This window comes from Tenrec ecaudatus, chromosome 5 (assembly GCF_050624435.1).
Source record: "Tenrec ecaudatus isolate mTenEca1 chromosome 5, mTenEca1.hap1, whole genome shotgun sequence".
Lineage (NCBI taxonomy): Eukaryota > Metazoa > Chordata > Mammalia > Afrosoricida > Tenrecidae > Tenrec > Tenrec ecaudatus.
In genome coordinates, this window is record NC_134534.1 from 122,143,809 (window position 1) to 122,155,848 (window position 12,040).

At 40.5% G+C, this 12,040-nt stretch overlaps 1 non-coding gene and 1 pseudogene across 1 annotated transcript; one reads left to right on the top strand and one right to left on the bottom strand.

The window, feature by feature from the left end:
- Positions 1 to 323: 323 nt before the first annotated feature.
- LOC142449749 (U1 spliceosomal RNA) lies at positions 324 to 486 on the top strand. Its single transcript, XR_012784860.1, has one exon. It is a non-coding gene; the product is annotated as a U1 spliceosomal RNA (small nuclear RNA).
- Positions 487 to 7,424: 6,938 nt separating this feature from the next.
- Positions 7,425 to 8,692, bottom strand: LOC142448237 (glutamine synthetase pseudogene; annotated as a pseudogene).
- Between the last annotated feature and the right edge of the window lie 3,348 nt (positions 8,693 to 12,040).

A 12,040-nucleotide genomic window follows, 5' to 3' on the forward strand; every position in this document is an offset into this window, starting at 1 on the left:
AAAATCATCATGGTCTTTTAGGAATAAATAGAAGGTATTTTAACTTCCTTAATATTTAAGAAGGTGCACACTTTGGTAGATGTTAGCATATTGTTCTTCTATGAAATAAATAGAATTAACTCAACTTATAAAATATTCCTTGTTGTGTGCTGTTTAGTCTATTTTGACCCATCAATTTTCTTAAGCTGCAGTTAGTTAAACATTGGACTGCTACCCACAAGATCAACAATCCAAGACCATTAGCCATCCTCTGAGAGGAAGTTGAGGTTATTTGCTCCAGTAGAGATTCACAGTCTCAACAAAACAAAACAAACAAACAAAAAAAACTTACCTGGCAGGGGAGATATCATGATCACAAAGGTGGTTTTCCCAGGGCGAGGCTCATCCATTGCACTCTGCATATGCTGACCCCACGATTTCCCCAAATGTGGTAAACACGACTGCATAATTTGTGGTAGTGGGGGACTGTGTTCGCGCTCTCCCCTGTAAAAAAAAAAAAAGATTCACAGTCTCAGAAATGCTAAACTGTGTGGCTATGAATTGGAACTGACTCACTGGCAGTGGCTTGAAATCATCACCGGAAGGAGCCACGGCAGCACGTTCCAGTATGTGTGGACTGCTAATCGCAAATTCTGATTTGCATTTGTTACACCATCCTATCTGTAGGAGAAAACTGGGTTTTCTCCTTGCATGAAGATTTCAAGCCTCGGAATCTCTATTTGTGGCTGCTATGAGTCAGAGCCAACTCCATGCAGAGTTTGGTTTGGGTTAGTAATCATTACAGGAGTACATTTCCAGGACTTTTCTCCTTTGTGTGCAGAGAGCCAGGCACGAAACCATTGTGCCAGCAGATCAATTTGGGTAGCAGCTGAGCACTTGACCATTATGCCACCAGGACCATTCAAAATACCTTAGGACTGAGAAAAGGGAGCAGCTAATCATCTGGGGATCTGGATCACAATAGAAACACAGTAGTCCAGTCTTTTCACGCATTGCTCCAGAGGGTTATGTTGCCCTCAAGGTTTGGTGTACCATGGTGGGGTTTGCATGCACATCCCCAATTCTCTGGACATAAACATTAAACCACAATTGCTGAAGAGAGGGGCTGCCATGACATGCTCACATGGAAACAAACAAAGAAGGACAAATAGAGAGGGATGGTCTAGACCCCATATTGGCTCACCAAGGCCAGAGGATGACGTCCCGGCACGGAGCTAGTAAGGCACAAAAAGAACTGTAGGGTTGACAACAGCTCAAGACATGATGCCCCCTTACTGGAGCATACCGCAACAGAGGACCATACTGGGGACACAGGGATGGGAGTTAAAAATAGTTTCAAATAGAGAGGTAGTGGACAAACCTTGTGACTCTGCTCATGGCCTCCCTCAAGCAAGAACACTTTGGTCTAACAACCTGGTATTCTATGATGCTCACCATCCTCGCACAATTGCTGAAGACAAAATGGGTACATGAGCCAATGTGTTGAAGAAAGTGGATAGTTCCCGGCTATCAAAAGATATAGCATCTTAAAGATAACAATGCTTGAAGTTAAACACGCAGCCATCTAGCAGAGAAGCAACAAGCCCACATGGAAGAAAGTATACCAACCTGTGTGATCATAAGGTGTTGACGGGTTCAGGTAACAGGCATCTGGAGACCCCAAACACACAAACAAACAAAAACCATATTGTTGAGAACGGTAGGGGGCAAGGTGAGCAAATACCCAAACCCACCTGTAGAAAATGGGCCATCCCTTCACAGAAGGGTCACAGGAATGAAAGAATCAACCAGAACACAGTATAGCACCAATGAAGCACACAGTACTCCTCTGGTTCCTTGAGGTTTTCTCACCCACCACTATCATAACCCCAGTCCTGCCTTTCACAGCGGGCTAGACCGGAGCATGTGCACAGGTACGGATGAGAGATAAGGTTCACAACACACGGAATCCAGGAACAGGAATGAGAGTAGCTATACCAGGAGGGTAGGGAGAAGCGAGGAGGACGAGGGAATTAATTGTACTAATTGACACATAACCACGCCCCCATGCCTCCAGGGGCACAAGCAACAGAAACCATGGGGGAATGGAGACTGCAGTTATTATAAGATATGAAAATAATAATAATTCATAAATTTTTGAGGGGTAATAGGGGTAGGACAAAAAGAGGAGCTGATACCAAAGGCTCAATAGAAAGTAAATATTTAGAAAATAATGATGGATATATATATATATGTAGCCATCATATATATATGTATATATATATGTGCTTGATACAATTTATGTATGAATTGTTATAAGAGCTGTAAGAGGCCCAAATTAGCAACAAAAAATGTTACAGTCTCGGAAATCCACAGCAGCAGTTCTGTCCTAGAGGGTCCCCATGAGGAGCAATTGCCACGATGGTAGTTGGGTTATCTTTAATGCATACAAGTTCAAGACATGGTGATCATTGCAAAATCAAAACAAAGTGAAAAGCATTTCTATCACCTTTGGTATTGGTTATTAAAAGTCACACTTTTACTCTCAGCTTGACAGTCTGTTCCGTCATTATCTGGAAACTCAAAGGAATTTAGAAGATGGGCAGTTGCCAGTGTGTAGCCGATTTCCATCCTACTTTTAATATTAGCTTCACAACTGAAAGAATCTTCCTGTTTAAATATTAAACATATGCTCAATTATTAAAGAGTTAACATTCTTTTCCTTATTATTAAACCTATATGGAAATAATTTTGGAACTATTGGGCTATTAACCTAACCAGCTCCACAGATTTATGATGTCAAATGTACCTGATGATTTCTATTCTGTCTTGGCCATCAAAACAGCGCTCTGGAACACCAAAGTTAATCAGACTGAATTAAAACTACTGCTCAAAGTTTCCAATACCCGCAGAAGGCCATTTTCAAAGGTGATGGGCAGAATGTTGCTCAAGGCAAAATAGCTACAGATTATTATTCTATCATCAATACAACAGGGAAGAATTCCCAGCTAATTAATCTAAGAAAATACATTAATTATAGGAATAAAAGATAGCTCCTTCCCCACCACCTTTCCAGTGTGAATGTGTATGGCAGGAAATTTGAGATTCATTAGAATATGACAGTAAGTAAGGAAAAGTAAATGTGATAAACACTGAATTCTGAGATAAGTAGTAGCATTCTATAAATACAATCAAACAATTAGCTGAAATAGTTTAATTCTTTATCACTTTTGAATATATTACATTGATATTTAAATTTTCAAGGGATTAAATTAATGTCAAAATTAACTTTATGATGTGCACTCCCTTGTCCCAGTGAATTACTTTATTGTGCCAACCTGGCCGATAAACACATGTGGTGTTAATTGAAGGGTGGAGAGATGAATGGCTCAGTGGGCCTCGTCTTTCTAGTTCTCAAATGTCTTGCTTCCTGATGGTCAGATCAGGGTGCAGCTGCCTTAGCCAGCCAGCTCCCTGCTTTAGCTGGCAAAACTGACTTCCTGCAAGACATCCCCAAGGAGAAGCCACATGGACCTACCCTGATGCAGGCCTGGGTGCTGGAGTACCCGTCTGGAGACCCCTGCCAGCTCTGAGATGTTTACACATTCACTGACTCAGCTTTCCTCCTGCAGCCGGCATCATTGTGTCTGTTTTGTGAGATGGAGGAGGACTTTGTGGGTCGGTGTTGGTCATATGGGTTAGTGTTGGACTTGTGGGTTTGGGCAGCACTGGGTTGGGATGTGTCCTTGAATTGCACTTAACCTTTATATAAAACTCTCTCTTATACATGAGTTTCTGTGGGTTTGTTCCTCTAAAGTACCCAGACTACACACCCAGTTCCTGATTTAAATAGTTCTAGCTGTTCTTTCTGATAAACATATATTGACTTCTTAATGTCCTTAGTTCTTATAGAAATGGAAAGAGGGGATATAAGGGAAATCTAGCTGATTGTAGAGTTAAAAGGAAATATTTTGGTTTATTTTTTGTTCTGCTGCCCAGCATACAGCATTTTCTACATATGACATTATTCCAGTGCCTTTCCAAATTACAACTGCAACTATTATGAACATTAAGCACTGAATAAGGTAAGCCACATAAACATAAAATAGTAGAGTTCATTTCAGACATTATTATGGGCTTTTAATGCAAAATTTCAAAGAAAGAAATGGCATTCAATTCATAGGGCAGAGAATGTGTGTTGGAACGTATGTAAAGCTGAGTCTGAGGATAATGGTTTCACTTCTAATGTTGCCATTCGGGTGTGTACAGGTCCTGACAAGACTCGTGACTCCTCTGAACAGGAGTCACCTCTTCGGATCTCAGGGTCCTCATTCACCAAACAATGCATCGGATTAACTGTCACTTCTCACACTATTATGTTAAAATTTATAAATTAATAACGGGAAATGTGGCTGAGATAATGCACCAACCTGGAAAATAAGGAGCCATTGACATTTAGCCTTGGGATGTATTACTTTAGTTACAAGAAATTACCTTCTTATTGATATTCCCCTGGGTTAGTGTTAAGAGTAATACGCCTTCCGAGGTCACCTTCCCATGGTGAAGAAATCAGATGACTCAGATTCCTGCTTGGAAGGAAGGTAAACCAGAACAGGAATAGTTCATAATGTTTGTAAAAGTTAAGTTAGAAATAACATTTACTAGGTAAATGAACACGAAGCCCCTATGTGAGGACTAAGATAGGATCTATTAATCAAAGATCTCTTAAGTGTCTGTTTTTTGTGATCTGACAAAATTTTAACCACTATATACACTACCGCATCCCTGGATATATTTGCAGCAAAAATAAATACACATGTATAAATGGTCTCTGATGAAAATATAGATATTTTTGGGTACTGACACCTGTTTGGCCTGTATGCCTACTCATGCATGCACTCATACATCAGTGCTTTCACAGAATTATGATGCAAATATAACAATATTAACTCTGCTGCATTTCATTCTTGTACTCTTCCAAGTATATCCCCTGCCTCCATTATTTTATCTGATCTCTTTCTTATTCTATATTGCTTTCTCTATTGCCCAATTCCACACTTGTCTATCTTCTTGCCAGTGACTTACATTCTCTTACCCTTTCATCCCAGGTAGACATCAAAGAACATTTCTGTTAGCATAAACATTTTATTCCTTTTTTATCTTTTGCAGTTTTACAATTTTTGTCCTTTGGTGATTGACTAATTTCACACTGAATAATGCCCGTCAGGTTCATTCATATTATGAGGTGTCTTACAGATTTATTGTTATTCCTCAATGTTAGATAGCATTTCATTGCATACCAAAATTTGTTTATCCACTCTTCCATTGCTGGGCATTTAGATTGTTTCTGACATTTTGCTATAGTGAATAGCACTGTGATAAATCTAGATGTGAATATTTCTATTCAAGTTCCATTTCTCATTTCTTTAGTAGAAGTATTACTGGGTCATATAATTTTTCTATTTCTAAAATTTCAAGGAAGTTCCCTAGCATTTTGCACATTAGTTGGGTCATTTTACTATACAACCAGTAGTTTATGAAGGTTGCATCCCCCTGGTAGTTTTTGTTGTTTTCTGTTTTGTTTTTTAATTTGCTATTAATGCTAGCATGAGAGAAACTGCATTTGTCATTTTTAATTCCTATCTTTGATAGCTAATGCCTTTGAACATCTTTCCGTGTAATAGCTGGCCACTGGCACATCTTCTTTGGTGAAGTGTCTGTTCATGTTCTCTGCCTATTTTTAATTAGATTGATTTTCTTCATTGTATTGATGTATTTGTAAACATTAGAGAGTATTCTTCTGTCAATGGATCCTTAGTTACTTCACGTCTTTAACTGAACTCATCCCATGATTCATTTTAATTCAAATGGTAATTTGCAAGGTAAAAACAATACAGAGGTACACGCCCCTTAGATTAATGGATATTTGACATCAAAAGAGCAGCAGTTTACAAGATACAGAGTTCAGGAGGGTTAGGAAATAGGGAGGACTGGTAACAGACAATGCGAAAGAAGTTGAACAAGCGATAGAACAAATGGTGTTACACAAAAGGGATTGAAACTAATTGGATGAAACAAAATGTATGAATTATTGCATATAAAACTAAAGATTGTCTCTGTACATAGTTTTTCACAATAAAAAGTTTTTGAAACTAATAAAAACTCTAGAAAATGAATTTGAAATATAATGGATTTTTCCAGCAATCTTATTTGAAACTCCCCTATGTTTATAAATAAAATGAAATTCTATCATGACCTCCACCAAGTTAAACATGTAAAATTATTTTTCATTCAGTAGGTTTTCTTCCTTAAAACAATACAAAAAACAATGCTATTGATTAAAAATATAAATATATGAGAGTGTTTGCTCTCTGAATCTTACATTTATTTCACTATGTATCTGTTCAAATTTCTAAATAATAAATTATATTTTAAGAACATGTTCATATTGTGATTTACTAATATACACATTTTATTTACTAATCTTTGGTATTTTCTTTCATGGAGGAAGAATTATTATTTTAAAACTAACTTGACTTCTCTCTCCCTGACAATATCCAAATATAGTTATATGCCAAATGATTATGTGTCTCCAGTTGTTGTTGTTGAGCACTATTCAGTCTGCTTAGATCCATAATTACCTTATGTAATGAAGAGGAACTGCCAAGAGGGCATTGTTGACTATAATCTTTTTAAGAGAACAACACCGGAAACTTTGCCTGATTTTAAACTGCCAAGCCCATAGTTAGCAGCTGAGCATTTAGATATCTTGCCAGTAAGGTTGCTTTAATTCTCAGTTCAATTATAAAATGATAAATTCACTGCTGAGTAAAGAAGTAATATAATTATATATTTTATATTATTATCTTATTATATTATTCTTTTTTTGGGGGGGGGGTCATAGCCACTTTATTCCGAGTGTAATCTTGAGGCCAAGGCTGTTTGCCCTAATCAAGGATGGTGTGACCAAGGGCATTTTCTTTCCTGGCCCCACCCCTCCCTCTCAGACAAGTCCCCACTTTTAATGTAACGTTGGTTATATTCCTTTTAAGAAATGAGATTTCCCACCAGAAGCAGGAAATCCTGACCTAACCACAGAATGAGTCAGGCCCTATCCCCTATTCCAGCCACCTCAAAGAAAGAAGTCTGTTGGGGGTAGCTAGGCCTACTGGAAAAATACACCTGATTAATGGAAGCAGTGGTTATGGTTTCCCGGCCCCGGCCCCACTAATGCACTTGTCCCCAGTCTTCCAGAAAGCTGGAGACAGACACAGAGAAAGGGAGGTGGTGTGAAGAGAGTAAGAAAGTGACCCCCCCCACCCTGGGCCCAAAAAAGACAAGTGTTATTAATTGGGCACAAGGAATAAAAAAGACCTTGATATTCTGTCTTCTGAGTTACAGCTAGTAGGAACGAGTGGGAGAGGGGGAAACATGGGTGTGGGGTGAAGAGCTGGGAGGGGCCTGTCGGTTGGAGGTCTAGTCCGCTTAGTTTTTATATTGGAAGGGCTCCTCGCCGGTCTCGTTGAGAAGACACGTGCGGATGAGGGCTTCTGTCACCGCGAAGGGGTCACAGTTGGCAGAGGGGCGGCGGTCTTCAAAGTAACCCTTCTTCTCCTGGCCGGTCATCCGGGGAATGCGGATGCTGGCGCCTCGGTTGGCCACGCCGGCGGAAAAGTCGTTGATGTTGGAGGTTTCGTGGAATCCCGTGAGGCGCCGGGCGTTGTCCAGTCCCCCTTTGGGGTCGTAGGCGCGGATGTGGTATTGGTGCCGCTTGCTTAGCCTCTCGATGGACTCCTCAATGTACTTCAGACCATTCTCTTCCCGCATGGCCTTGGTGCTGACGTTGGCAGGACAGCCTGCACCGTTCCAGTTCCCAGGGATGGGCTTAGGATCGAAGGTTGCTATCACTCCAAAGTCTTCACACACACGGTGCAGGATGAAGCGGGCCACCCAGAGATGATCCCCCATGTCGATTCCCTCGCAGGGTCCTATCTGGAACTCCCACTGGGCAGGCATGACCTCGGCATTCGTCCCTCCAATCTTGATGCCAGCATACAAGCAGGCCCGGTAGTGAGCCTCCACAATGTCCCTGCCGTAGGCTTTGTCTGCCCCCACACCGCAATAATACGGACCTTGGGGTCCAGGAAAGCCATTGGAAGGCCAACCAAAGGGGTGCCCATCTGTCCCCATGAGGGTGTACTCCTGCTCCATTCCAAACCAGGGGTGTTGGCTGGTCACCATGTCCATAATCCGCTTACAGGTGTGCCGTAAATTGGTCTCTGCAGGCTTTCGGTTGTACTTAAAGACTTCACAGAACACCAGCTTGTTGGGGTCCCTGCGGAACGGGTCCCGGAACATGGCAACAGGGATGAGATACATGTCACTGTTGGAGCCTTCAGACGGGAACGTGCTGGAGCCGTCGAAATTCCACTCGGGCAACTCTTCCACACACTTGGGCTCACAGTCCAGGGTCCGGGTTTTACAGCGGAGCCCTTCTCCAGTGCCATCGATCCAGATATACATGGCTTGGACTTTATCGCCCTGAGGCAGAGCCATGTACATCTGCTTGACGCCTTTGTTCAACTGGGAACTTGTCGAGGTGGCCATGGTGGAAGGTGTTCTGTGCTGGCGGCCGCAGGAGGGAGGGCAGGCGGCGAGAGCGAGGTGAGGAGCGGCGAGGCGGCCAGGTGGGCGGCTTACGAGCTCGGCTCCACTCCCATGATCAGCTCTCCTTATTATATTATTCTTATTGCCATAATAAAATCATATTAATCTTTTCATTTCCCCCCAATCTCCTTAAAGAAGTATGACATACTTGTAGTAGGCTGGGTTGTCTAGAGAAACCAAATCAGTGACATTCATATAAGTATAAGAAAGAACTTTTTATCAAGAAGCAATTTCATATGAGGAAGGTGGCATCCCAGCCTAGTCCAACTAAAGTCCTTGAGTTCATGGCTAGCTGAGCCCTCTTCAGACGTTTGTAGCTGCAGGCCAATGATGCAGAAAAGTGATGTAGGAAAGGGAGATCACAGACCTGTGGAAACAGTCACACGAATCCCAGGTCATGGGCAGTGGCTTACATGGAGTTACAGTGAGGAGGTAGGTGAAGGCCAAGAAGACGGAGATGTTTCCAGTCTCTCTTTCATAGAAAAGGCCACACCCACAAGGAGGCAACACCAGGCTGCAACTTGATTGACAGGTTAGCTTCCACCCCTACACTTTCACACAGGTGAGTCGGCACAAAATCTAACTGCTAAAATACTCTTAAGTAAATATTTCCAAATGTTCATGCAAATCTAGCAACCTTTTCACTATTTTTAGTTTCTTCCTGGAAGTCCACTTGCCTTGGCTCCACTCTGGAAGGCTTTCGCATTGTTGCCTTTGAACTTCACGTTGACCTTTCGTTGAACTAGAATTTGCCTGTAGCCTATTCTGATGGTTTCTCTATCTCTTCTCTTCATTTGTTATTTTATTTCCGTTCTTTTCTTCTTCCTTTTTAAAAAATTTTGTCTTGATACACATCTTTCAGTTAATTCTTGAAAATGTGCCAGGGCAGGAGATTTTCTTGTTTTGTCTTCATGCATATGGCAAACATTCAATTATGAAATATACCTTCATAATTGATTAAACATTTAGCTGGGTTTGAGTACATGGTCTTCTGTAGTCTAACATACAGTAGCTACTGTACTAAAGCATGATAGCATTTTGATTCCGTTACTTTGTATGCATTTTGTCTTTTTTCTGAAAAAATTTAGAAAAGTTTCTCTATCCTTAGAATCCTAGAGTTTTATGAAGTGAGATTTTCTTTGATTAATCTAATTAATCTTTCATTCTGCATCATTTTTACTGGTAAAAACATTACAATTCTTTTGTTTCATGTCTTCCTCTAAAATGTATTTTATTAAAATATTACATTTTTAATTCATCTTAAAATTTCCTCATGTTTTTCCATTATCATTTATCTCTTTAGCCTTATATTTTACCTTCAGGAGGATTTCCTTAACAGTCATCCTATTATTTATTTTTCTTTTGATTACTTGAATTTCCTTCCAAACCATTTAGGAGCTTATCTGGACATCATACTATCCCATACTTCAATCATATCAAGAATTCCATACTTTAGTCATATCAGTGTTGTACAATTGCTACAACAAGCAGTTTAAAATTTTTTCTTCCTTCTTGAACTATTTGATGTCAGCTCCTCCTTACCTTCCCACCTCCCCGGCCATATCCCACAGGAACCTTTAGTCTCCCATTGTCCTTATAGATTTACCTATCCTGATTTACATGTGCTTCAAAACACAGAAAAACACATAATAGAAAGTCAAGAAGGTTACCAACAATGAAAGAATACAGAAGACAGCCCCAATATGAACAAAAAACACAGAAAGTATTAAAACTCAGATGAAAGTTCAAGTATATCAAAAGGGAGATCATGTGTCAAAGTTTTAATTATTCAAGACAGATTTGTCATTTTAATCTACTCTAGTGGTCTCCCCAGTAGAAGGAAGTCACCTGAAACGTGTTCCCTTTGTAGATCCTGCAAATATATGTTTGGCTTCCACTGTCCTCCACAGCTTTCTGCACACCCAGAGTCTCATAAATTTAAGCTATGACACTATTCCCTCCTTTGGATTTACGTTATATCATTTACGGTGCTTGGTCCAAGGATGTTGGTGCTTCTTCCATGAGGGCTTAGTTAACATTTCACTTTGATGGCAGCTTATTTTTTTAAAAAAACTTTTAAGACCCCCAGATTCTGTTCTTTTGGATAGCCAGGCACCATCTAATTTCTTCACCATGCTTAGCTATAGTACCCACATTTTCTGTGTTCCCTTCATGACGGTGCATACTGAACAGGGCCATGTCATAAAAATTAGCTGGAGCTAGGATTATGAGAAATCCCCGATTCCATTCCCTAATCTATGTTTTTTATCTGTCTCTGGTCACCTTAGTGTGATCCATGTTAATCTTATTGATCACTTCCCTGAAGCATAAAGACCTTCTGTGTATTGTGAGAGAGGGACTGAACAAGTTTAGTCTAACTGTATAACACAGTGCATCATGGATTATTCATTTGTACAGAATACATGCTTACATGACTGGGCTTTATTTGCACAAAAAATGGGATTTTGTGGTCAGGCAAAACTTACAATAATATTCACTGACATTGGCAGACAGAGGTCTGCCAGAATAATACATACCTTATTATAGTGAGTAGGGCATTGAAGTAGTAAGTAAATGTTAGTCCACCTACCAACAGTTCAATATTCTAGGCATAGCTGTCTTCTGCTTCTTCACAAACCATGCAGGTGCAGTCTTACCTCCTCAGGTTACAGGAGTGTTTGAGCTAGAGTTTAGTTGACCTAATGGGTTTTCCACATTGCATCCCTCTGGAGTGGCCTTTCAAGCATGTCATGCACCTTGAAGATTCAGGGCCCAAGGTCACAGTATTCTATGGTGTATCACCTGGGTACACGGGGTGAACATAAACTCTGACCAATATGGCTTTTTAGGCGCATCTTATCAGGGATACTCGCAACTCAGGATTCTTAAAAACATTGATAGCTATTCTTTTCCCCACAGACCGTTGGTACCCCGCCCTTTTCTACAAACAAACATGTATGCGGCATTTCCCCCTCCTGATGGGATTTCCCATCTGTATCCTTTATCACCTTGTTAGGGATGTCTGTCAATTTAGGGGTGCCTTATACCTTTGTAAAAGCCAATAAACAATACATGAGATTAGGATGCCCTTTTTAATAAATGGTTCAGGAAAAACCACATATCTATCTTCAGAAGAATAAAAAAAAACTGATACCTCATCCCTTGCAGAAAAACCAGCCCCAGGTGGATCAGAGACCTAAGTGTAAAACCCAAAGCTATCAGGATCATCAGTGAGAAAATTGGGGCAAATCGTAGGGCCCTAGGACAGGGCATACATGAGCTATCAGATATACAAAGACAGCACACATATTGGAAGACAAAATAGATGAATGGGGCCTATTAAAAATAAAACTCTTCTACAAATCAAAATATTTCATCAAAAGAGTAAAAAGGA